A 26,136-nucleotide genomic window follows, 5' to 3' on the forward strand; every position below is an offset into this window, starting at 1 on the left:
CACTTCCGCAACGTCCCTCCGCAGATCCGGCCGCACAGCATTGCACAGGTAAAGTTTTAGACTGGGACTGGGAGTCAGCCTCAGAGTCAGTAAGACAGGGTGCTGTGCTGAGCGGCATGGTGCGGGCGTGCGGCCCGCACTCCCGCTCAGCGGTGCCGGCACTGAACAGAACAGGAGTTTTTTGGTTTTTTTAGGTTAGTGTGACGACAGGAATGAAAAATACCGGCCATTGCCGGTATTTCTCATCCAAACTTACCGGCACAGACCTGAATCTGAATGAAAATACCGGCAGGGTGGCAACCCTAGGGGGGGTGCTGTTGGACGGGCGCACAGCGCTGGTGAATGCGGGGGGGGGGGGGGGGGGGCACCCCCCGCACCCGGGTCGCAACGCCACTGGACTGTGGTCCTCCCGACTCACCCATCCCCGGCGCTAATACAAGCAAATGTCTGGCAGTGAGAAACTTTATTTACAGCTCGTGTACGCTGTTTTCCTGAGCCAGGTTTGACATTGCTTATATTTATAAGTTTTTTAAGCGTGAAGCGACTTTTGTGCGAAAGTTGCACTTGATAAATTCAGGAATATTGCATGTTCCAAAATGAAAATAGCATACCAATGCAAGATTTGTAGATTTTGCTTTTCTCGCTTGTCTGTTAAAAAGTCTCCCATAAATGCAAAATGTCTCACGTGCGACATTTTGTGAGACAATTATAAGCAAAAAAAATAAAAATGCATAAATCCTTTGATAAATGTCTCCCATAGGGATTTCCACCTGACATTACAGATTAAACTTCAAACTGTCTGTTCATTCAAGTCTCTGGGAGAGACTCAATCAAAAGATTAGGGTTTCCTAACCTACTTCTATTGTCTAATGGAGCAAGTTACAGAGATTGTCAAAGTACCTTTATTATATGTCCATGATGCATCGTTTTTATAATTAAAGGAGAAGTCCCATGTGGGAAAATCTATCTATAAGGGAGAGCTGGAGATACAAGGGAGGAGGGACCTCCGCTTTATGCGCGAGGAGAGCCAGAGCACCGTACAGGAGATCCCAGGGGGTCCCAGCGGTTGGACCCCCTGTGATCAGACACTTATCCCCTATTTTCTTACATGGGACTTCTCCTTTAATTTTTAGTGCAGTGGGGTGTTACTTTAACCCCTTAAGGACTCAGACCATTTTGGCCTTAAGGACTCAGACAATTTAATTTTTACGTTTTCATTTTTTCCTCCTCGCCTTCTAAAAATCATAACTCTTTTATATTTTCATCCACAGACTAGTATGAGGGCTTGTTTTTTGCGCGACCAGTTGTCCTTTGTAATGACATCACTCATTATATCATAAAATGTATGGCGCAACCAAAAAACACTATTTTTGTGGGGAAATTAAAACGAAAAACGCAATTTTGCTAATTTTGGAAGGTTTTGTTTTCACGCCGTACAATTTATGGTAAAAATGACATGTGTTCTTTATTCTGAGGGTCAATACGATTAAAATGATACCCATTATTATATACTTTTATATTATTGTTGCGCTTAAAAAAACATCACAAACTTTTTAACCAAATTAGTACGTTTATAATCCCTTTATTTTGATGACCTCTAACTTTTTTATTTTTCCGTATAAGTGGCGGTATGGGGGCTCATTTTTTGCGCCATGATCTGTACTTTTTTTTGATACCACATTTGCATATAAAAAACTTTTAATACATTTTTTATAATTTTTTTTTAATAAAATGTATTAAAAAAGTAGGAATTTTGGACATTTTTAATTTTTTTTCGTTCACGCCTTTCACCGTACGGGATCATTAACATTTTATTTTAATAGTTCGGACATTTACGCACGCGGCGATACCAAATATGTCTATAAAAAATGTTTTTTACGCTTTTTGGGGGTAAAATAGGAAAAAACGGACGTTTTACTTTTTTATTGGGGGAGGGGATTTTTCACTTTTTTTTTACTTTTACATTTTTGTACATTTTTTTTTACACTTGAATAGTCCCCAGCAGCAGCGCTGCGGGCGATCCGATCGTTCATTTAAATCGCGAACTGCCGCAGATGCCGGGATCTGTATTGATCCCGGCACCTGAGGGGTTAATGGCGGACGCCCGCGAGATCGCGGGCGTCGGCCATTGCCGGCGTGTCCCTGGCTGCGATCAGCAGCCGGGATCAGCCGCGCATGACACGGGCATCGCTCCGATGCCCGCGGTTATGCTTAGGACGTAAATGTACGTCCTGGTGCGTTAAGTACCACCTCACCAGGACGTACATTTACGTCCTGCGTCCTTAAGGGGTTAACCTTAGGTGCAGTGATCCACCCTCTCCTAAAGTCTGGTACTTCCAGACATGAGTAATGTCACTAACAATGATAAATATTCATCAGGAGGCATAGTTACAGAAGTAAGCAGGCGGATCACTGAACCAACTTCTGTGCACCAAACAGGTTAAATTGCATATTACTAAAAATGGATTTAATAGAAAAATGACACGATGGGGACACATAATAAAAGGTACCCAGACACTGTACATTCTCTATTTGACCTTACTAGCAGGTTAAGAAGCTCTAATACAAATGAATTATGATTGCTGTACAGTAATACAAGATAAGCAGAATTTGTAAAAGACAAAAAAAAAATATTACGTATTGGATGTGGCTGAATTATAACACTTTGGAAATATTATACTAGCTGAACAAGGTACAGCAGTCGGCACAACCGAGGAGCGCTAAGTCTTCCACACACTAATGGGTTAAGAGCAACAGCTCTCAACAGAATGTAAAGTTCTAAGAAACAAGTCCATAATGAGAAGAAGAAGAGGCACTCACCAGGTAAAATGCACAATTCCATACTTTTTTCAGTGCAGTAGTAGCATAAAAACTGAAGAAGGTTCAGACACCAGGGTCCACAGCATGGATACAGCTATAACCTTACTGTGGACCCTGGTGTCTGCACGTGCTTCAGTTTTATAAGGTAACCATGAATGAAAGAATAAACGTAACAACTTTATTAAACATATATAAAATTGACATGCAGCATTAAAAATTTATAAAGGTAAAGACAGTCTCAAGAAAGAAAAGATGAGGGGTATACTCCAGAGTATCCAGAGCAGGTAGCAGGGACACAAACATTGAATATATGGTAGCCTAAGTATGATTCAGTCCAGGGTGGCTGCATACAGCAAGCAAGGATATATACATATAAAGGCACTAGTAAACACCATATATAGATAGCATAATAAAAAGAAAGCATAGGTATAGGAAACAAGTTGTGCACCCTGTATGGAGATACCTCACCTCAGCCCCAAATGCACGTTTTCGCCCGTTTGCTTAGTCAGGGTGCATGTCTACACCCCCTGATGAGGCATTGGTATAGGAAACAAGTTGTGCACCCTATATGGAGATACCTCACCTCAGTCCCAAACGCACGTTTTCACCCGTTTGCTTCGTCAGGGGGCGTGTATACACGCCCCCTGACGAAGCAAACGGGCGAAAACGGGCGGTTGGGACTGAGGTGAGGTATCTCCACATACAGGGTGCACAACTTGTTTCCTATACCTATGCTTTTTCATTATGCTATCTCTATATGGTGTTTACTAGTGGCTTTATATGTATATATCCATGCTTGCTGTATGCAGCCACCCTGGATTGAATTATACTTAGGCTACCATATATTCAGTGTTTGTGTCCCTGCTACCTGCCCTGGATACTCTGGAGTATACCCCTCATCTTTTCTTTCTTGATACTGTCTTTGCCTTTATGAATTTTTAATGCTGTATGTCAATTTTATATATGTTAAATAAAGTTGTTACATTGATTCTTTCATTCATGGTTACCTTGTGGCCTCTTTTTTGGTGGCCATAGGACATAGTATCTATAGCCTGATCTATTTTTGTGGTGCTTCAGTTTTATGCTACTGCTGTACTGAAAATAAATGTGAAATTGTGTACTTTACCTGCCTCTCCTGCGTGACATTCTGCCCATGGAAATATCAGACTATTCAGCTATGCAGCACTTAGGACCTAAAAAAGATATTTTGAAATGGGCTCTTTTTGTATTTTTGAATAGACCACCAGCTATAACGTAATTATGTAAAAGATGGATTTCCTTCAATGATCCACAAAAAGACATTTGAGAATAAGCACCACTGTCAATAAATATATGCTCCTAATCTAAAAGAAAAAAAATTCAAAAATACAGGCTGCATACTTCATTCATTGCAATATGAGGCAGACAGGAGAAGACTTGGATTCCTGCAGCCCTTTACCGCCCTTCTGCAGATGTCAGCTGCAGGAGGTGATAAATAAATTAGAAAATTAGATATGACTAGATAAATACACAGATATATAAATAGACAGATGTAAAATAAATTGAATGTCTTACCCAAATCAAATTGCAAGCTGTAAGTGTCTGTCTAGACATCTCACTATTCAATACAGTCCTGTGATCACAGCAGCCTTCACACTGATTCAGGTAGGTACTCTCTCCCTGTCTGTAGTGTGAGAGGGGCGTGGCCAGAAAAGTGTACTGAAAGGGGAGGAGTTACCAATGTAAGGCTTTGTTCACATCTGCATGGTCACATTTGTTTTCTTGTTTTGTCACAGGAGTAGAAAGACAAAAACGAAGACGTCCTATCTCTTTCACACAATGGACACCAACAGAATATGGTGGATTATGCTGACTTGTGAAAGGATCCATTAAGTTCCGTTGTGGTGTCCATCTTTTTCACGAGAGGAACAGTACTGCATGCCGCGCTATTTATCCTGTCCAATATGACAGAATCTGTGGATGAGACTCCAATTGCTCATGATCAGAGCTTTTGTGAGTACCAGACTTGTAGAAAGAGTGACCGAGCTTCAGCTTCACTTGATCTGCTTCATGGAAGACCATGCTGACAACTTAAAGGGGTATTGCGGCTTTATACATCTTATCCACTATCCAAAGGATAGGGGATAAGATGTATGATGGCAGGGAACCCGCCACTGGAGACCCCCGTGATCTTGGTGCAGCCCCCAGCATTCTGTGCCAGGTGCTGCCTCCGAGATGGGACATGACGTCGCGGCCACGGCCCCTAGTGATGTCATGCCACGCCCCCTCTGGATAGGGGATAAGATGTATAAAGCTGGAATACCCCTTTAAAGATCAGTAAGAAGGTGAGGTCTGAAATAGAGACTGCTGTGCTTAGAAGGGAACGGTTTCACAAAAGGATGAGGATCTGAGAGCACGGTGAAGTTCTGGAGATATTCTTTAATAACCTTACCTCCTATGATCTAAAAGGTGTCCAAACTTCAATGCACCCCCAAACTGGATGAATGCATGTATAATAGAACAAATGAGCTTCATAAAGTAATACACAAAATAAATATACTAAGTAGGAAAGTAGTAGCAGGCAAGTATCTCATTCCTCATAGCTGTAGAAGTGGCAAATTCTAACCAAGAAGCATCAATCACTCCCTTTTTTCTAGCTTTCAGAATTTTCCAAAGAATTGTTTCATGGTAAAGAGGTACTCCACCTGCCAGCGTTCGGAAGTAAATGTTCAGTAGTAAAGTAGTAGCAGGCAAGTATCTCATTCCTCATAGTTGTACAAGTGGCAAATTCTAACCAAGAAGCATCAAACGCTGTTTTCACGATGTGGAGTTGGCCACGCCCCCTCCCATAGAATTGCATTGGGGTGTGGCTGTGATGTCACGAGGGGGCGTGGCTGACCCGCAGCGTGAAAACAGCGTTCCGAACTTCCGAACGCCGGCCAATGGAGTACCCCTTTAACAAATCCAATACCCGTATAGATCAAAACACAATTACCTCTTTAGATGAATATCCCGGAACAAGTCTTGCAACACTGTCCCAGTTAATAGGCTGGGGGACCCCCACCAGGGAATACAGAATCATGTCCAAAACCATCTGGTTATTGTCATAGGGAAAATTATTGTTCTCTGAATACCCCCGACTCATCTTGTCTGATATCAGCTAGAAAAGATAAAGAACAGTAACAAGCACCGTAAACAACAACATCTGTAATAAATATAGTAAGAAAGTGATATTTGCTATAAATGTACAAGTTTTCTATTGTTTTCGGACTTCATTCTGTGAATTGCTATATACTTGGTCATATAATACGCAGTCTTGGTAAAAGAACATGCAGTAAAGCCAACAGTAATATGTTTAATAGCTGTAAGGTTACCTGTGCAGAGAAGAAGGTGCGGTGCTGAGAGAAGAATGCTAGCACAAGGTCCCTGCAGTACGCCAGAGGAAGGATGTGTAGGCTGGCACTGCAGACAGGAGAGGATGCTGGCAGGGTGGTACTTCCAGCCGCTTCATCCAATCATACCAGCCCTGTCTCCACAAACCTGGGACGTGAAAAAGGGCAGAACCCGTGTCATTCCAATTAGTGCTTCTATATAATGTAGTGACAGGATGGCAGCACTGCTTCTCCTAAAGGACGCACATGCTGCCAGCCTTGTATAACCCTTTGGCTGCCAAGACAGCTGCAATGCAGAAAAAAGCAAAGAATGAACAAAGAAAGCTGTCACATTAATAAAAAGGCTAATTTCTTTTTTATTGCACAGCAGTTCTCAGGGAAGTCATGTGAACGCGTCTCCTTTTTCACTCTTTCCCACCCCCTCAGCCCAAACCTATACAGGTGGTAATTAGCCAGACTAGGGCCATTTCACTCCTAGCAGCCTCCCAGTCTGACTGGGAGAGCAAGGTAAGTGAGCCATTACACCTTGTTCACACTGGTGTGGTGCATGGCGGCGTTTGTTGCTGCCGTGGCGCTGTGTTTGCGGGCGGGTGCGGCCTATAGACTGGTTTGAGAGGCATTGGGGCCGCTTTGCCAGTGGGTCGCTCCCCCCCCCTTGGGCACCTGTGTCGCGGCGGTGGTGGTCGCCGCCCCGTGCTACGCCATTTTATGCTAGGGACGTTAGGGACCCACTCTGAATAGGTGGCCTTGACGTGGCGAGTGGGCTTGTACTTTTTGATCAAAAATGTATACTAACAACCTGTTAGTTTTTGATATTGTGCTGAGAAGCAATCAGATCATTATACAAGATTGTAGATGTGCGCTATGTCTGTATTCTACTCAAATTCATATTGAGATTTGTAAATTACTTCTATTAAAAAATCTTAATCCTTCCAGTACTTATCAGCTGTTATATGTTCCACAGGAAGTTCTTTTCTTTTTGAATTTCCTTTCAGCCTGGCCACAGTGCTCTCTGCTGACACCTCTGTCCATTTTAGGAACTGTCCAGAGCAGGATAGGTTTGCTATGGAGATGTCCCCTACTCCAGACAGTTCCTGACATGAACAGAGGTGTCAGCAGAGAGCACTGTGGTCAGACAGAAAAGAAATTCAAAAAGAAAAGAACTTCCTCTGGGGCATACAGCAGCTGAGAAGTACTGGAAGGATTAAGATTTTTAAATAGAAGTAATTTACTAATAAACTTCAAAAGCAGAGAGTAGGAAAAGAATCGCACTCACCACATAGTGTGTCCCAGGGTATTCAGATGTTTATTCTATAAGAAATAATAGCAGCAAGAAACAGGAACGTTTCAACAGAGCGGGAAGTGAGAGCGACCGCTCTCGAGACTCAGGGGCACACAGGTGGGTGGCGACTAGTTTCGCGTCATCTGACGCTTCTTCCGGCCGCCTGGCCGGAAGAAGCATCAGATGACGCGAAACTAGTCGCCACTGGTGGGTGGGTGCGATTCTTTTCCTACTCTCTGCTTTTGAAGTTGATTTGCTACACACGTACTTTTTCTGACGCCGCACCACCATTGTCTCCCTACCACAGCAGCTTTTGATAATCAGGCAGTTCATTAATCCAGATATTCACTAGAGACTGTCTTACAATTGCTCTAGCACTGCCTGACAGCTAATCTTTTTTGCTGCTTAATTTACAAATCTGTTTAACTTTCTGGCACCATGTGATTAATTAAAAAAAAAAAAAAAGTTTTCTAGGGGAGTGCCCCTTTAAGACAATTGCAAACCCTCATATAGGAGGATAGACATTCCAAGAGGAAAGCCTCTGTCTGACAGTACAGATAACCACAAAGGAACATTTCTCATCTACAGGTGGAGTTCCCAGGAAGGTCTCCACTAGAGATGAGAGAACTTACAGTAAATTCGATTCGTCACGAACTTCTCGGCTCGGCAGTTGATGACTTATCCTGCGTAAATTAGTTCAGCCTTCAGGTGCTCCGGTGGACTGGAGACTCTTTCCTAGGACTGTATCCACCTTTTCCAGCCCACCGGCGCACCTGAAACCTGAACTAATTTATGCAGGATAAGTCATCAACTGCCGAGCCGAGAAGTTCGTGACAAATCGAATTTACTGTAAGTTGGCTCATCTCTAGTCTCCACCTCTATTGCAGATCCAGGTTTACAGCATAGCTTATAGGCACAGAAGAACTTCAGTGTTATCTCCCCAAATATGATACATAGAAGCACCAACACATGAAATGAATGGATTAGATACAGATAAAAGTGCCATTTATTCATGTAAGACGGAGCTGCCACAGAATCACTTCTGAGGACCTCCCTATTAAATATTAACATTAGATATTGAACCTTAATGCAATAATCGCAGTGCAGAGATAAATCGGAGATAAGAACAAGTTTTAGCTTCGGGAGCGCTTATATTTTCCCTGCAAATACCAAACATGGGACTGTCCTACTGCCCTGGACCGCTTTTCAGCTAACACTTTATACTCGGGAATCTGGGAAGCTTATATATGGTATTCTTGTGTTAGATGCCCCATATATATTAAAGGGGCACTCCACTGGAAAACTATTTTTTTTTTTTTTATCAAGTGGTGCCAGAAAGTTAAAACAGATTTGTTAATTACTTCTATTAAAAAATCCCAATCCTTCCAGTACATAGCTGCTGTACGTTCCAGAGGAATTTCTTTCCTTTCTGTCTGACCACAGTGCTCTCTGCTGACACCTCTGTCCGTGTCAGGAACTGTCCAGAGCAGGAGCAAATCCCCATAGCAAACCTCTCCTGCTCTGGACAGTTCCTGACATGGACAGAGGTGTCAGCAGAGAGAACTGTGGTCATGACAGAAAGGAAATTCTGAAAGAAAAGAAATTCCTCTAAAAACATACAGCAGCTGATAAGTACTGGAAGGATTAAGATTTTTTAATAGAAGTAATTTACAAATCTGTTTAACTTTCTGGCACCAGTTGATTTAAAAGAAAATGTTTTTCAGTGGAGTACCCCTTTAAGGCAAGAACAACAAACAGAAATGCCAGTTCTGCCAAATGTTCTGAACTCTACACAGGCATAGAGAGGACCCCATCAATAACTCCACATATCTCAGCTTCCTGGGCCATTGTGACTACTGGGGAAGGAAATGTTGCCTTTCTACTCCATTAGCAAGCGGGGTTACAGTTTATATGTCATTTGTACATAACAATTGTATGTGGGGGTTACTGTTTGTACCCATTGTGCAGTCTTTAGCTGCTGTGGAACTACATCCCCCTGTGCTGGGAGTTGTAGTTTCACGACACCTGGAGAGCCACAGGTTGGTGACTGCTGCCATAGATCAGTGTTTCCCAACCAGGTTGAGGCCAGCTGTTGCAAAACTACAACTCCCAGCATGCCCCGACAGCCTTTGGCTGTCCGGGCATGCTGGGAGTTGTAGTTTTGCAACAGCTGTAGGCACCCTGGTTGGGAAACACTGCCATAGATGCTTGAAGTTTAGACTAGCTGGTAAAGCTGGCAGTGCCCTGCGGGTGATTCACTATATGCATCTCATACATTTAAGTGAAAACAAGAACCTTTGGAGAGAATTATGTACCCAGCAAAAGAGCAAACTAAATGAATAACAATGTTCTATACACCAAAAAAAACATGTTTTCACATCCACTGGTGCCAGAAAGCGACCCAAATCTGTAAATGTATTATTAATTAAAAATCTTAACCCTCCAGTACTTATCAGCTGCTGTATAGTCCAGAGGAAGTTGTGTTGTTCTTTCTAATCTGACCACAGTGCTCTCTGCTGCCACCTCTGTCCGTGTCAGGAACTATCTGAAGCAGGAGAAATTTGCTATGGGGATTAGCTTCTGCTCTGGACAGTTCCTGACACAGACAGAGGTGGCAGCAGTGAGCACTGTGGTCAGACTGGAAAGAATTACACAACTTCCTCTGGAGCATACAGCAGCTGATAAGTACAGGAAGGATTAAGATTTTTAAATAAAAGTTATTTACAAATCTTTACAACTTTCTGGCCCCAGTTGATTTCAAAACTTTTTTTCTACCCTTTAAAGCTTTCAGGTCCTTCCTATTTTGAGTATCTAAACTAGGGAACACAGCTATTTATTTGATAAAAGCTCTGAATCCCCTTTTAGTGAACGGACGTACATAGCACAGTGTACTAGGTGCAGTATCCATAGTAGTACTTAAAGGAGTAGTCCAGTGGTGATAAATTTATACCCTAGCCTAAGGATAGGGGATAAGTTTCAGATCACGGGGGGGGTCTGACCGCTGGGCCCTCCCGTGATCTCCTGTATGGGGCCCCGACAGCGCGCAGGAAGGGGGCGTGTTGACCACCGCACAAAGCCGCAGCTACCACGCCCCCTCAATACAACTCCATGGCACAGCCGGAGCGCTGCCTTCGGCAATATCAGGCTCTGCCATAGAGTTGTATTGAGGGGGCGTGTCAGTCGCGGCTTGTGCGGGGCCCTGTACAGAGAGATTGCGGGGGCCCTAGCGGTCGGACCCCCCGCGACCTGAAACTTATCCCCTATCCTTAGGCTAGGGGATAAGTTTTTCACCACTGGACTACTCCTGCTACCACAGATATCATTGGTCCAGTACAACGGTAAAATTCACTGTCTGTGAAGCGGAGATTAAGAAAACCCATTTGCAACAGGTTTAAAAATCTTTGTTAAAAAATATGACTTCTGTGTAGTCAGCAATTTAAGATTTTGGATTACTGAACAATTACAATCTGAAGAAAAGAGGATTTTTAGCAATTCTACCCAAATACGCCAAGTCAGTAGACTATCAAGAAAAATGTTCTAGTCAGGGTGGACAATCCTTACAGGCATGAGAATACAATACGGCATCAAAGATTTTCCAGGCCTCGTGGGGTGAAATTAACCTTGTCCCTACCCAATAGAAAGGATGGGCAGAGTCTTGGATGGTCTTTAGCATCTTGATGCCACCATCTGAAAACCTTTACTGGGATGGTCTTGTTTAGTGGCAGACAGTCTTACCCTGTTCAGATACAAGAGGTGTCTGCCTTTTTGTAGATCTACCAGAGTTTTCTAGGGGAAAAAGATCAGCATGTGATCCGTGGAAGTCTGAAGTAAGACAGATCACTGGGTGTCTGTATAAAGAGGTCATGGGCCTATTAGGCCAGAATTATCATGTAGCCAAAAATGAAGGTTGCATTCTACCAGACACGGAGCAGTATGCCAAGACATGCAGAGGCAGCTAAACAACCACCTTAAAAATGCTACAGGAAAAAAAAAGTTGCCCTTTAGGACAGTGGTTCTCAACCTGGTGTACAAGTACCCCCAGGGGTATTTAGCAGTTCTCCAGGGGGTACTTGGAAAAAAAATCAGTTATGGCAGCCACAGCCACTGGTCTGGACCACTATGAAAGAAATGGTAGGCTGACGTCACTGCAAAGGAGCAGGAGGACAGCAAAGGGGAATCGAGGGCACTGGGATGCTGTAGGCAGTAACTACATCAGCTTTGTTGCTCCTCTGTCCCTGCAGACCGGGGACCTACTGTAATGAGCCATAACAATAGGTCCCCAGACCGGAGGAGCAGTGGAGCAACAAAGTGGGACAGTATGGGGGCCTACAACTATATATGGGGGCAGTTTGGGGGCCTACAGCTATATTTGGGGGTACAGAGGGGGCATAATAATTTTTGGGGGATGCAAAGCGGGTACTATTACTGTGTGTGACAATAAACATGGGGAGTTTGTAAACAGGTGGGTATTGTACTGCAGAAAGGAGCCTTAAATGTTTTTTGGCTGGTTCTGTGGAGAAGTCTTGTATGGGAGAAATCTTATTGGCGGTCTAGGCCAGATAGTGAAGAAAAGAAAAAGTAAACAACTCCGGTTAGAGAAGATGTCACCTGTAAATCGGGGGACTGGGGAGATAGGGAGAGGAACAGGGGGCCTGTTATAGAGGAAAATAAAGCGTATGAATTATACTATAATCATTACAAAAGGTCTCTAATATGGGGGAACAATTTTTCGGGAATGGGCTGTCAAGGGGAACTCAGGCAAAAAAGGTTGAGAACCACTGCTTTAGGGACTGTACAGTGAGATCAAAAGCTCCATTAACCACTGGATGCACTTCCCTTTAATTGTTAATCTAGTGTTAGACATCTATAAACCTTGTATGCAGAAGACATCCTGACCCTATAAGACTGAACTTACTGTATATGGCTCTGTGCACTATATGCAGTGCAGCCGCATGTTCACTATGGTCTCTGTATAAGTAGTGGCGCAGTATTGTCTCCCAAGGACCACGTCTGTCTACAGATCAAATGTGTCCCTGTGGCTTGAGTTTGGATCAGGGACTGTGCCATTTGTTTCAACAAAAACTGACTCAAGTGCGGCCTCCTGCTCCTCTAAAGAGGCCACTGAAGTAGGGGCACTCAGCGTCGGGGGGTTAGGAAATGGCTGCTGCTCCTCCACATTCTTCTCCAACTCTGCAGCCTTTCTGCCTCTTCTTTTACCCAGGATTTTGATGTAGTTTGCTGGTACAAAACCTGTTTGTCCATCCACGCTTCCGAGCAGCCAACCCCTTATTTTAGGTTGTTGTTCTGGAAAAAAAATAGATATATATTCCTCAAAGACTATAAAAGACATACGACAACAGCATACTGTACACGGCTGATTTAATATTTGTGCCTTCCACTAAGGAAAGGCTTCTTTCCGCCACTCTGCCATAAAACTCAGATTTGTGGAGTGCTGCAGTGATTACGTCCCTGGTTAGTCCAAACCTCTTCTATTTAAAGGGGTACTCTGCTGTGCCGAACGCTGGAGCTGGGAGCTCGTAACGTCATAGCCCCGCCCCCTTATGACATCACGCCCTGCCCCCTCAATGCAAGTCTATGGGAGGGGGCGTGAAGTGACGTCATAAGGGTGGGTGCGGGGCTATGACATCATAAGCTCCCGGCGCCGGCTACATCGTTCAGAACAGTTTGTTCCCAACGCTGAGCAGCGGAGTACCCCTTTAAGAATTAGCAGGGTGGGGTGGGGGTCAGTCAGGGACCATATCTTTTATTCTACGATGCACAATCCTTACATTGGCTCACATTGGCCCTCTATCTCTCTTTGCCTTACGCTGCCTTGTTCTCGGGAATTGACTTGGTGTCTTGACCCTAAAATTATTAAAGGACCTAGTGTGCAAGGATGTTGTGTCAGTGATTGTTTTTCCGCATGTCATACAGCTGACCGTTTTGTCTCAGTAGGAGGCACTGAGGTGCTCCGAGGGAAAATGCTTTCAAAATATAGAAATTTCTCACAAATAAACATTGTGGAAACTGCTCAGATCAAGTCCTGTGATCCGGCAGTCCTGGTGTCTCTCACAGCAGCTTGAACTCGTGCCCCCTCACCATGACCACAGTCCTGCCCCACTTGCCATAGTTGATACCTTCCTACGAGCCTTTTTAGCTGACATGGACCCTCAGGACTTTAAACACAGGGTTGACTCCTATGTAGCGTCCACCACCCTTTCTACTGTCTGCAGATTCTGCGTCCGCGCTGGACAGGAACTTACGGGAGTTATTAGTGATGTTCGCTCTTTTAAGGTAGTGGGAGGTATATTATTTCGCCCCACCCATTGCAGAACAGCTACGCTCTCTTAGATCACATGACTTGTAAAACATTACCTGACACACAAGCTGTGGATCTGCGTGATTATGAATGCATGCACGTGTGCTGGTAACGTCATCAGGGCTACCTTCACATATAACAAGCACCCTTTTAGCAATTGACTTTTGATGTATTGTCTTGGGCTGCACAGCAAGCTGGGAAAGGTCCGAAACAACACTTATTTTGTAGGCTGAAACTAAATTGCTGCCCCGGTTTACATTCAAAGAACCAAAAATTCAGGAATACCTGGAATAAGTCCTTTCTAGGTGCTAAAATTGTGTGGGTGGGGCAGGTGAATATCGTTAAAATAGATATGATTCTTAGTTTTCTATATTTGTTCCAGGCTTTAACTAACTTCCTGGTACTAAAGTTGGCTATTACAAAGTTTGTGTGGTGCTCTTTAACCCCTTAACGACGCAGGACGTATATTTACGTCCTGCGCCGGCTCCCGCGATATGAAGCGGGATCGCGCCGCGATCCCGCATCATATCGCGTGGGTCCCGGCGTTAATCAACGGCCGGGACCCGCGGCTAATACCACACATCGCCGATCGCGGCGATGTGCGGTATTAACCCTTTAGAAGCGGCGGTCAAAGCTGACCGCCGCTTCTAAAGTGAAACTGAAAGTATCCCGGCTGCTCAGTCGGGCTGTTCGGGGTGAAATCGCGGCGTCCCGAACAGCTGATCGGACACCGGGAGGGCCCTTACCTGCCTCCTCGGTGTCCGATCGACGAATGACTGCTCCGTGCCTGAGATCCAGGCAGGAGCAGTCAAGCGCCGATAATGCTGATCACAGGCGTGTTAATACACGCCTGTGATCAGGATGAGAGATCAGTGTGTGCAGTGTTATAGGTCCCTATGGGACCTATAACACTGCAAAAAAAAAGTAAAAAAAAAGTGTTAATAAAGGTCATTTAACCCCTTCCCTAATAAAAGTTTGAATCACCCCCCTTTTCCCATAAAAAAAATAAAACAGTGTAAAAAAAAAAATAAAAATAAACATATGTGGTATCGCCGCGTGCGTAAATGTCCGAACTATAAAAATATATAATTAATTAAGCCGTACGGTCAATGGCGTACGCGCAAAAAATTTCCAAAGTCCAAAAATGCGTATTTTGGTAACTTTTTAGAACATTAAAAAATGAATAAAAAGTGATCAAAAAGTCATATCAAAACAAAAATCATACCAATAAAAACTTCAGATCACGGCGCAAAAAATTAGTCCTCATACCGCCCCGTACGTGGAAAAATAAAAAAGTTATAGGGGTCAGAAGATTACATTTTTAAACGTAAAAATTTTCCTGCATGTAGTTATGATTTTTTCCAGAAGTGCGACAAAATCAAACCTATATAAGTAGGGTATCATTTTAACCGTATGGACCTACAGAATAATGATAAGGTGTAATTTTTACCGAAATATGCACTGCGTAAAAACGGAAGCCCCCAAAAGTTACAAAATGGCGGGTTTTTTTCGATTTTGTCGCACAATGATTTTTTTTTTCCGTTTCGCCGTGCATTTTTGGGTAAAATGACTAATGTCACTGCAAAGTAGAATTGGCGACGCAAAAAATAAGCCATAATATGGATTTTTAGGTGGAAAATTGAAAGGGATATGATTTTTAAAAGGTAAGGAGGAAAAAACAAAAGTGCAAAAACGGAAAAACCCTGAGTCCTTAAGGGGTTAAAAGGGGTTATCTAGGGAAAAACTTTTTTTTATATATCAACTGGCTCCAGAAAGTTAAACAGATTTGTAAATTACTTCTATTATAAAATCTTAATCCTTTCAGTACTTATGAGCTGCTAAAGTTAAGTACTCTCTGATGACACGTGTCTTGGGAACCGCCCAGTATAGGAGCAAATCCCCATAGCAAACCTCTTCTACTCTGTGCAGTTCCCGAGACAAGCAGAGATGTCAGCAGAGAGCACTGTTGCCAGACAGAAAACAACAACTCAACTTAAGCAGCTGATAATTATTGAAAGGATTAAGATTGTTTAATAGAAGTAATTTACAAATCTGTTTAACTTTCCGGAGCCAATTGATATATAAAGAAAAAAGTTTTTACCTGGAATACCCCTTTAAGGCCACGCCTAAAGCTTAAAACACTCTTCTGTCCTAAGGCCCTAGAAGTGGCTGGCTTTCCTAAAATGTCCCTGTACCATAAGGCTTTATTGCTGCTTCGATAAGTGGATTGGTACGATAACACTCAGAATAAAAAGTGGGTGGGCCTAAAGGAGGAATTGACGCCTCTCCCTTAATTCCTTATCATGGGTTCTCCAGTTCCATTGACCTGCCTGCACTTCATTCCGCTTCTGATATCACTGCTTAATGGGATCGGCTTCTTACCGTCTTTGTGCTTTCCTGGCATCCAGGTATAAGGAGTCATTTGTTTGTCGGCCTGGTGTTCCCACTTGCTGTAGGGGGAGAGACCTTCCTTATTTAGTCAGCTTCAGGGGATACCCGATTGGGCAGGATTGGTGGGAGCTGCCTTTTCCTGTCTTCCTTTACATCCTTACAGTAAGGTGAGGTTTCCTCAGAGGATTCTATCCCCTGCCTTGGAATCTCTCCTGACTCAGCAGTCTCCACCCTCCCGGTTTGTCTCGCAGCTTTACAGTCTCCTCCTGAAAGCAGATGCAGACCCTGGACCGTCCTATGTACAAGTGTGGGAACAGGACTTAGGGGTTTTGAGATTTAAAAGCTGACACACGAACTGCCTGCTGCAAGTTATGAGCTGGAGAGGAATTTAAAGATACTGACGTGGTACCGCAGCCCAAACTCATTTTATTCGGAACGCTTCAGAGCTCTGCTGGCACTACGAGTCGGAGTTTGACACTATGATTCTTATGTGGTGGAGCGGCCCTATGCTGGCTCCATTTTTTATATTAATTCCCACTACACAGGTACCACAGTGGTCCCTTCCCCATGTCTTGTCTTACTGTCTCTTTTCCCTGGACCACTTAAAGCCATTAGGAAGGGTTTGCTCAGGCATTTTCTTACAGCGGCCAGGACTGTGATCCTGCAACACTGAAAAACGACTGTATCTCCTATGGTTCAGGAGTTGGCTGCGGAACTAGACCTTTTCTATTGCATGGGAGGGTTTATGGCTGAAGATGACATGCATGATACTGAGATCTTCAAGACCTGGTACCCTGGTTTACCATTTGGTCCGGTCCTTTATTAGCACAATGGTGGTGATGGATTGGGGTTTTTGTGACATATGTCAGGATTTCGTTTTACCTCACCTCTGGAGGGCAGTGTTCTCCCTAGCTCTACCCTATTAACCCCATTCTCTCGATATTTCCTTTTCCTCCCTCATTACTTACTCCACCTGCCTGAGGCCCTTAGTCTGTCTTTTTTTTTTCATGTTTACATTTCTACTTCAGTTTTGTGTTTTTGCCTTTACTGTATTGTCATTCTCCTTTTCTATTGCAAACATCTCCTCTGCCAGGTTTTGATTCATTTTCAATTTTTATTCCGTGTCTTATCTACATGCCTGTGCCTAAACCTTTACACCCCTAGTTTAAGGGTGGCTTTTGCCTGCTAGGATGCTTTTCTTCTGACGCCATTTTTGTTTTCTGCACATACGTGCTCTCCCATTTTCAGGAGCTTTTTGGATGCAATTATTGCTATGTACTAGGGCTGCACGATATGGGGAAAATGTGTGATTGCGATTTTGGGCCTAAAAATTGCGATTTCGATATGCGATGCGATATAATAAACAAAAATTGTGAAATCCCCCCATTTCATATCCAATTGCCCCCATTTCACACCTACCTACCCATTTTATGCCCACCGTCCATTTCACATTTCCCCCTTGTCACATTCTTCCCCCTTGTCACATTCTTGTACTGCAGCAATACACTAGGTTTCCCGGGCGGTTTTCAAATCTTCCGCAGGAAACCTAGTGTGTTTGCTGCCGAAAAAGACCTTTCCCCATGCGTCCCTGTGCCACATTTACCCCTCTCACAGCCTCCCCCCCCATGTCTTGTAATCCCCCTCCTCATCATTTCCTCGTGTCATCATCCCCCCCATCATGTTCCTCCTATGCAATTCTTCCCATGCCTCATCATTCCCCCTGCTTTTTATATATACAGTATATTTTTTTATTTTCCCTACCTCCCCCCCTCATCCCTTCCCCTTCATCACTTCCCCCCACCCCCCTGCTTTTTATATAATTTTTTTTATTTTCCCTACCTCCCCCTCCCCCTGCTTTTTATATATATATATATATATATATATATATTTTTTTTTTTCCTCATCTCCCCCCTCCCTCATCACTCCCCCCCCGGCTTTTTATATATATATTTTTTTCCCTTATCTCCCCCCTCCCTCATCACTTCCCCTTTTCCCTGCTTTTTATATATTTTTTATTTTCCTTACTTGGCTGTGCTTCGGCAGGCCAGGTCAGGCCGCGGGTCTTGCGGCTGTGTGGTCAGTGAAACAGATGAGTGACGTCCTCTGCCGGCTTCTCTGCGCGGCATCAGTGACGTCACTTTTCATTTCCTGCAGTTGCCGCACTCCGAACTCCGACTCGCGGCAACTGCAGGAAATGAAAAGTGACATCACTGATGCCGCGCAGAGGAGCCGGGAGAGGACGTCATTCAACTGCTTCATTACCACACAGCCTGCAAGACCCGTCTGACCTGGCCTGCCGAAGCACAGCCAAGTAAGAAAAATAAAAAACTATAAAAAGCAGGGGAAAAGGGGGAATGATGAGGGAGGGGGAGGTAAGGAATTAAAAGCACAGCGGGGAGGAGCCACCGCTGGTCACTGAACACTTTAAAGTGGCCTCGGCCGGGCTGCTAATACTTCCGCTACTGTGGCTGCTTTAAATCAGTGACCAGAAGATTTATCGGCATATCACATGCAGGCAGGGGTGTGTGTCATACACCGATAAATATGGGTATTTACATTTGTTTTTACCTGCTCTGGCCGGCCCCGCCACGGCTCGAGCACATAATCGCATGTTTTCCCGGGGGGACGTATCGCTATATCGCAAAAAACAAAAATCGCGATTAGATTGCTTTTGCGATATATATCGTGCAGCCCTACTATGTACATTTCTGTATTTATTTGTATGATGTTAAAATTTAATAAATATAAAAATAAACGACGAGTTACACAAAAAATCTAATCAGTGACATGAGGTAGTTGAGATGTTCGTACCTTTGGGAGCCAGGTTGAGTAAATCTCCAGCACGGAAGGAAATCTCTTCTTCTGAAGTTGTTGTGAAGTCATATTCGGCTCTTCCCACCACATGGTCATCCTCCCCTCTTGCCCAGTTCATCTTTTCTATAAAACAGATTAATTGTAAAATAAGCAGGAAAAATTGACAATGTGCCTGTATGTAATAGATTTAGTTTAAAGTAACTTTTCAGTAGAGGAATTTTACAGCTTTTGCTATTGGTTATAGCCAGAACACAGCGATAATAGAAATCTACTTTTTGTTCCTCCAGAAGCCTGAGAAGAAATGGAGGCCTGCTGGAAGACATGCTAAATGACCAGTTCGGTGTGTGTTCATTTAGTGCTGCACGGGTCTACAATATAACTGATGCTCTCAATACAATTTCATTTCATATCCTGTTCAGCAGAATGAAGCATCTGGCTGGTGCAGTAAATTACAGATTTTGCCTGTCCAGTCATTCATACTGGGAGTTGTAGTTTTGCAACAGCTAGAGGTGGACTGGTTGGTTCTCTCTGGTAGCTGGAGATGTCCTTTTTTACTTTCATCCATTGTCTGCATGGGGTTCATTGTCATCTTTGCATATATATATATATATATATATATATATATATGCAAATCAAAAAATGTTGCAGTATCTTGTAATACCTTTTTTATTGGACTAACAGTTTTGTAGAGACAAGCTTTCGGGATTCCTCCCTTTATCAAGTCCAAAATTCATTGTGCGACAAAATTGAAGAAAAAAAATGTAATTTTGTAACTTTTGGGGGCTTCCGTTTCTACGCAGTGCATTTTTCAGTAAAAATAACACCTTATCATTATTCTGTAGGTCCATATGGTTAAAATGATACCCTACTTATATAGGTTGGATATTTTCGTACTTCGGAAAAAAATCATAACTACATGCAGGAAAATTTATACGTTAAAATTCTCATTTTTTGACCCCTATAGCTTTTTTATTTTTCCGCGTACGGGCCGTTATGAGGAATAATTTTTCGCGCCGTGATCTGAAGTTTTTATCGGTACTATTTTTGTATTGATCGGACTTTTTGATCGCTTTTTATTCATTTTTTTAAAATATAAAAAGTGAACAAAAATACACTATGTTGGACGTTGGAATTTTTTTGCGCGTACGCCATTGACCATGCGGTTTAATTAAAAATATTATTGTAGTTCGGACATTTCCACACGCGGCGATACCACATGTGTTTATTTTTATTTACACAGTTTTATTTTATTTATTTTTATGGTAAAAGGAGGGTGATTCAAACTTTTATTAGGGAAAGGGTTAAATGACCTTTGTTAACTTTTTTTTTTGCAGTGTTATAGGTCCCATAGGGAGCTATAGCACTGCACACACTGATCTTTTACCCTCATCCCTGCAAAGCCATAGCTTTGCATGGATAGGCGAGATAGGGGCTCGATTGCTCAAGCCTGTAGCTCAGGCTTGGAGCAATCAAACGCCGATCGGACGCGATGGAGCAAGGTAAGGGGACCTCCGCTTGCGTCCTAGCTGATCGGGACATCGCGATTTTATTGCGATAGTCCCGATCAGCCTGACTGAGCTTCCGGGAAGCGTTTACTTTCATTTTTAGACATAATGATTGGTGCCGCATGCTATTAGCCCAGGGTCCCGGCAATCGTTAGTAGCCGGGACAGACCCGGTGTGATGCGAGGTCACGGTCTGACCCCGTTTTAAACACTGGGACCGGGCGTACAGGTACTCCCTTCGTCCTGAAGGAGTTAAGACAATAGATGTGGAGAATTCAAACTAAGATGGGCCATAAATTGTCCTGCTATAGGAACATAGAATAAATAGATAAGGATGAGAAAAAGGGGGAGGGAGGGGGAGCAGGGGAGAGACTGGTAATTAGCAGGATATAGTGAGATGTAAAAGAGAACACAGTGCAGGTTATAAGAGAATACAGTACAGGTTATAAGAAATTTTGATAATGAGATAAGAAACTCAAATCCACATTGAGTCCCCTGTTTTTCGAGTCAAAAAACAGTATCATTTTGGCTTCAAATGTCTTTCTCTCTTGTGTGTTTTTGAAGTTCCCTCTCAATATCCTGATTGTAAGGTCATGTATGGAGTGGCCTGTTTGGGTAAAATGGTGTCCAACTGGGGGGCAGTAGTCCTTTTCTTTATGGCGGTTGATGGAATGTCTGTATAGGTTCATCCTTTCGTTGAGTTTCCGTCTCGATTCACCAATGTAGCATCCCATGTCACACTTGGTGCATTGTATCATGTAGACCACATTTGGGGATGTGCAGGAGTATAGTCCCCTAATGTTATAGGTCTTGTTGTTGTGGGTGGCTTCCATCTTGGTGCAGATATGTTGCCAGAGTTTACAGCGAGGTTTGGTGCAGGGTTTGGTCCCATTGTCTGTGCCTGTTCTTTCTGTAGGTAATTCTGTAGGTAAATTCATACAGGACACCACTGGTTTCACCAATGTATTGTAAATTCTCCACATCTATTGTCTTAACCCCTGCATATTTGTGAGATGTAACCTGTGTCTTCTACTTGTGAGCTTAGATTTGCTTTGGACTTGATAAATTAGGATAGGGGATACGTTTTTCAAGACTAGACTATTCCTTTAAACATCTTTACAAAACAGAATAGATTGGCCGGGATCCACTATTACTGGGGCAACACTGCAGTACTTTGCACCATCTGTACTCATAGTACAGAGATTGATAAAGGGGTGCCTAGAATTTGACCTCCTCAGATCTAATATAGATTGCCTATCCTGAGGATAAGCTGAAAGACTGAGGAAAAATTTGACTGCAGGGGCACTTCCAACCAATCTGGGATTCAGGTGTACAGTAGTTTCAATAGCTCAATTTGAAAACTTGGTAAAAAGTACAAATAAAAGAAATAAAACAAAAATACATGAAACAACAGCTCGTGGCAAGACGCGTTTAAGGAGGGTAATCTCCCTTTATCAATTGCAAACAAGAAAGTCGTATCCTGAGGATAGCCATCAATTCTGTATGAATAACCCTTTAAACAACCCTAGATAAATTAATTCATCTTGCCAATAACAGCAATAAATAGTGCAGTGTAGAAACTTACCTTTTCTTGCGGCCTTTCTTTTTTATGAATACTTGGTGAAGAGGTGTGTTTTTTTGGCTGTCTATTGGACTTCTTTGGTTTTTGTTTCCTTCCTGTTAAGAACAAATCAAATATTTGATGGAAAGATTAATAGGCACTAAAATGGAGTTCTAACCCATCACATACATATTCACAGGGAATCTTTGCAATAGATTTAAAAATATTTTTGTACAAATTTTTTTTAAACTTATTTTTATTACTGACATAAAACACAGTAATCACAGTACAAGGGATTACAACCTGTCCGTTCAGACAGGTACATCGTACCAATACCAGTCAATGGAAGAAAAACCATAAATGATGGTAAGTGTAATACTATATAGTGTCAATAAAAACAAAGGGTCTATTATCACGGCTGAATTTCTGCCAGCGGAATTCCGCCTGAAACGAAAGCCCAATACACTTCTATGGGATTCCGCACTACCGTTGACACTTCGGAAATCCCGCAAGCGGGATTTCCGAAGTGTCAACGGGAGTGCGGAATCCCATAGAAGTGTATTGGGCTTTCATTTCAGGCAGAATTCCGCTGTGTGAATTGACCCTAACATGCAGGACTTTGATACTTACTTACTGATAAGGCAGGTTTATTGGCTATGAAGTGGTCAGAAGGTTTGAATACATGACAGCAGAATGAGGAACATTGGTAAAGTTTGGAGAGGCTATAGGTTAACATTTTAGGAAACTATGTGAAAAAGCTGTGTCCATTTCTTTGCCAGGTCCCCATATATCCAGTAGTCTAGCAAAATTGCTCTCCAGCGTAGTCTTGCTAGATCAAAAAGAGAAAAAATGTACAAAGCATTTTTTGCTCCATGCCAGATTGTCCAAAGGTCTGGTACTGTAATTCAATTCAGCCAATGGGGCACCAGATGGGACGCTGGGGGCAAAGCATCCAGCTTGTTGCACTCAGTGTTTCCATTTGGGGTGGATCTAGATAGCCAGGTATAAGGGAACCCTGCCTTACATCAAAAACACTCATGTAGGCAGTTTTTAAGACAAATCTTCAATTGTTCACTTTTGGAAAGCAATGGAGAAAAATTAAGGGGTTACTTATGGGGTTTTTTAATCAACTGGTGCCAGAAAGTTAAACAGATTTGTAAATTACTTCTATTAAAAAAATCTTAATCCTTCCAGTACTTATTAGCTGCTGAATACTACAGAGGAAATTATTTTCTTTTTGGAACACAGAGCTCTCTGCTGACATCATGACCACAGTGCTCTCTGCTGACATCTCTGCCCATTTTAAGAACTGTCCAGAGTAGGAGAAAATCCCCATAGCAAACATATGCTGCTCTGGTCAGTTCCTAAAATGGACAGAGATGTCAGCAGAGAGCACTGTGGTCATGATGTCAGCAGAGAGCACTGTGTCCCAAAAAGAAAATAATTTCCTATGTAGTATTCAGCAGCTAAGATTTTTTTTATAGAAATAATTTACAAATCTGTTTAACTTTCTGGCACCAGTTGATTTAAAAAAAAAAAAAAAAAAAAAGTTTTCCACCGGAGTACCCCTTTAATATGTAGTTATGGTTACAGAGGTGCTCCTCAGATTAAGTCCATAGGATTCTTAGATGTTTTGCTGACAATGTATATAAAATGTCAGACATCAGGTTCAGGTACAGCAGGTTCATCTCTATGGGGCTGGTGAAATATGTAGTTTTTAGTTTGCTTTGATATAACCATACATTTCAGTGTGTTTGCTACTGTCTACAAAGCAATGAGGGAGACAAGTTAAATGGGCACTCTCATTAAAACTAATTTTTGCTATTGCACTTCTTATTGGAAAATAAAAAAAATCTTTCTAATGTACTTTGTTTAAAAAAAAAAAAAAAAAATGACGTTTTCTATGTTTTATTTGTGTTTAAAAAAGCTGCCACTAGGTGTCTTCCTACATATCCACAGCACATTTCCCTCATCTCTTGTACAGACTTTGGACTCCTGCTGGCCTGGCAGAAGTTCAACATCAGGAAATGCAGTCTGAAGTGCTGAGGGGTGTGTGTGCAGCCTTAGCCAATCATAGCTTATCTCACACACTGAGCTGCTCTGGGCTGTGTGTAGCAGAGTGAGGGAGGAAGTTCTCCCCTGTATGACTTCAGATGATGTCACAGCCTGCTGGGTAACGCCCCTTCCCAGTCTGAGACTGAGTAGAAAATACAGAGCAATATCAAGGTAGAAAACTAAAAAATAATAAAAATAAAGGCAGGGGGTGGTTTATCATGATGGGGGCAGTGAACTGGGAGGATTATAAAATGTAACAAGCTCATGAGAGGTACTCATTAAGCGATCAAGAAGCGCACCTGGTTTTTTGATACTTCTTCTTCATCTCCAACCTCGTCTTCTGTCACCTCAGATCCAGTAGTGTAGTCATCGTCTTCTGAGAGCAGAGACTGTTGTTTCTTGATCAGAAAACAAATAAGTAAATATATAGCGAAGTCTATGTTATACTATAGAAAGAGACATTTGCGTATAAACCTAGTCTCCACTACTTGTAAACAGTTTACTCCACCAATCAACAGACCTAATTATTTTCCCCTTGTTGTTGGGCTAGCAACTTTATGGGTATGGAATCTCCTAGTCTGACAGAATGTTACAACTGTGAGCCTAAGGTTAAGGCAACTTTCTATACAGCCCCTGCTAAGAATTCCTTTACCATTTAGCTGCTACGTAGAAAGATAAAATAATCCACCTTTCAGCTAAAGATAAAATCAGGGAGGGGGTTACAAAGCAGCTTGGAGACAGGAAAGAAACCTTGATGATGGCTCAAAAAGGCTGGAGAAAGAGAGGAAAGCAGATGCAAGGGAGCCTTCAGGGGAGAATTAAATAGGCTGTGTACAAGTGTAAACAGGAAATAGAGCTCACACAACACACTGCAGGGGCTGTAGAAGAGAAACTAAGGAAAATGTTTAATTAAAACCATTGGAGAATATGTTTCTTGCTCCATAACAAAGAATAAAACTTTTTAATTTTCAAACGGTGGGGCCAGTTTCCCAAAAATAAACGTCACATGATCATAGCGTATTACTGTTAGTTTCTGACACCTAACAGGTAAGCAGCCCAGTACAGCGTATGACTTACATCATACAGAAGGGAAATAGCAGAGCTGATACTAGCATACACAAGCAATATTATGACTGACAACGCAGCCTTTATTTTCTGGGATGACTTTATGAAAATAGCAGGAAATCTTTTGTTGATTTGTAGATGACTATTACACAAAAAAAATGTGTGAATCTGTAAAACTGTAACATACAATGTTGGCTCCACCTCCACTTTATAAGACAAGTGGTGCACTATCTATACTGCCAATCTTTTAGGTGCTTGATTAAGGGAATTTTGTAGCACTACATTTACTGTAAGTCAGTAAGAAATCAGAAGTTTAAAAGGGGAAATGTATTGTGGGTGGTGTAGGTGAACAATTTTCCTACACCTTAAAGGGGTACTCCGCCCCTAGACATCTTATCAGCTGTCACGCCCCCTCCCATAGATTTGCATTGAGGGGGCGGGGTGTGATGTCACAAGGGGGGCAGAGTCATGACGACACGATCTTCAGCCCCCGTGGACGCGATGGACTTAGCGTGAGGACCTCCAGCGGTTCCGGAAGCCGCTACAGGTGGGTGCCGCAGCGGAGATCCCGGGTGTCCCCAGCAGCGGGACTCCGGCGATCTGACATCTTATCCCCTATCCTTTGGATAGGCGATAATATGTCTAGGGACGGAGTACCCCTTTAAATTTGTGTGGTGGTGATGTGTATGTGCACCAAATTTATATAATGGTGCAGGGCATGTAAAAAATATGGTGCCAGTACACAATTTTTTGAAATGACACTTCAGCATACCAATTTGTATGGTACCTCTTTTGCGACTTTTACAGCGAATGTTTAGCCTAAGTGTTTAGCCCAAATTTGTGTGACTCTTTACTAATGCTTTCCACAGCCAGTTTTGTAAGCCAGGTCATGACTGCTGTAGATTTGAGACACATTGAGGGCTTTCTGACTTTTTACCAAAAACTTTGTAAATA

The 26,136-nt window shown here is 42.7% G+C and overlaps 1 pseudogene; it reads right to left on the minus strand.

The window, feature by feature from the left end:
• Positions 1 to 4,130: 4,130 nt before the first annotated feature.
• The window catches only part of LOC130310848 (SANT and BTB domain regulator of class switch recombination-like), a 53,382-nt pseudogene continuing 31,376 nt past the window's right edge, over positions 4,131 to 26,136 (minus strand).

Source organism: Hyla sarda, unplaced genomic scaffold (assembly GCF_029499605.1).
Source record: "Hyla sarda isolate aHylSar1 unplaced genomic scaffold, aHylSar1.hap1 scaffold_1600, whole genome shotgun sequence".
NCBI classification, from domain to species: Eukaryota; Metazoa; Chordata; class Amphibia; order Anura; family Hylidae; genus Hyla; species Hyla sarda.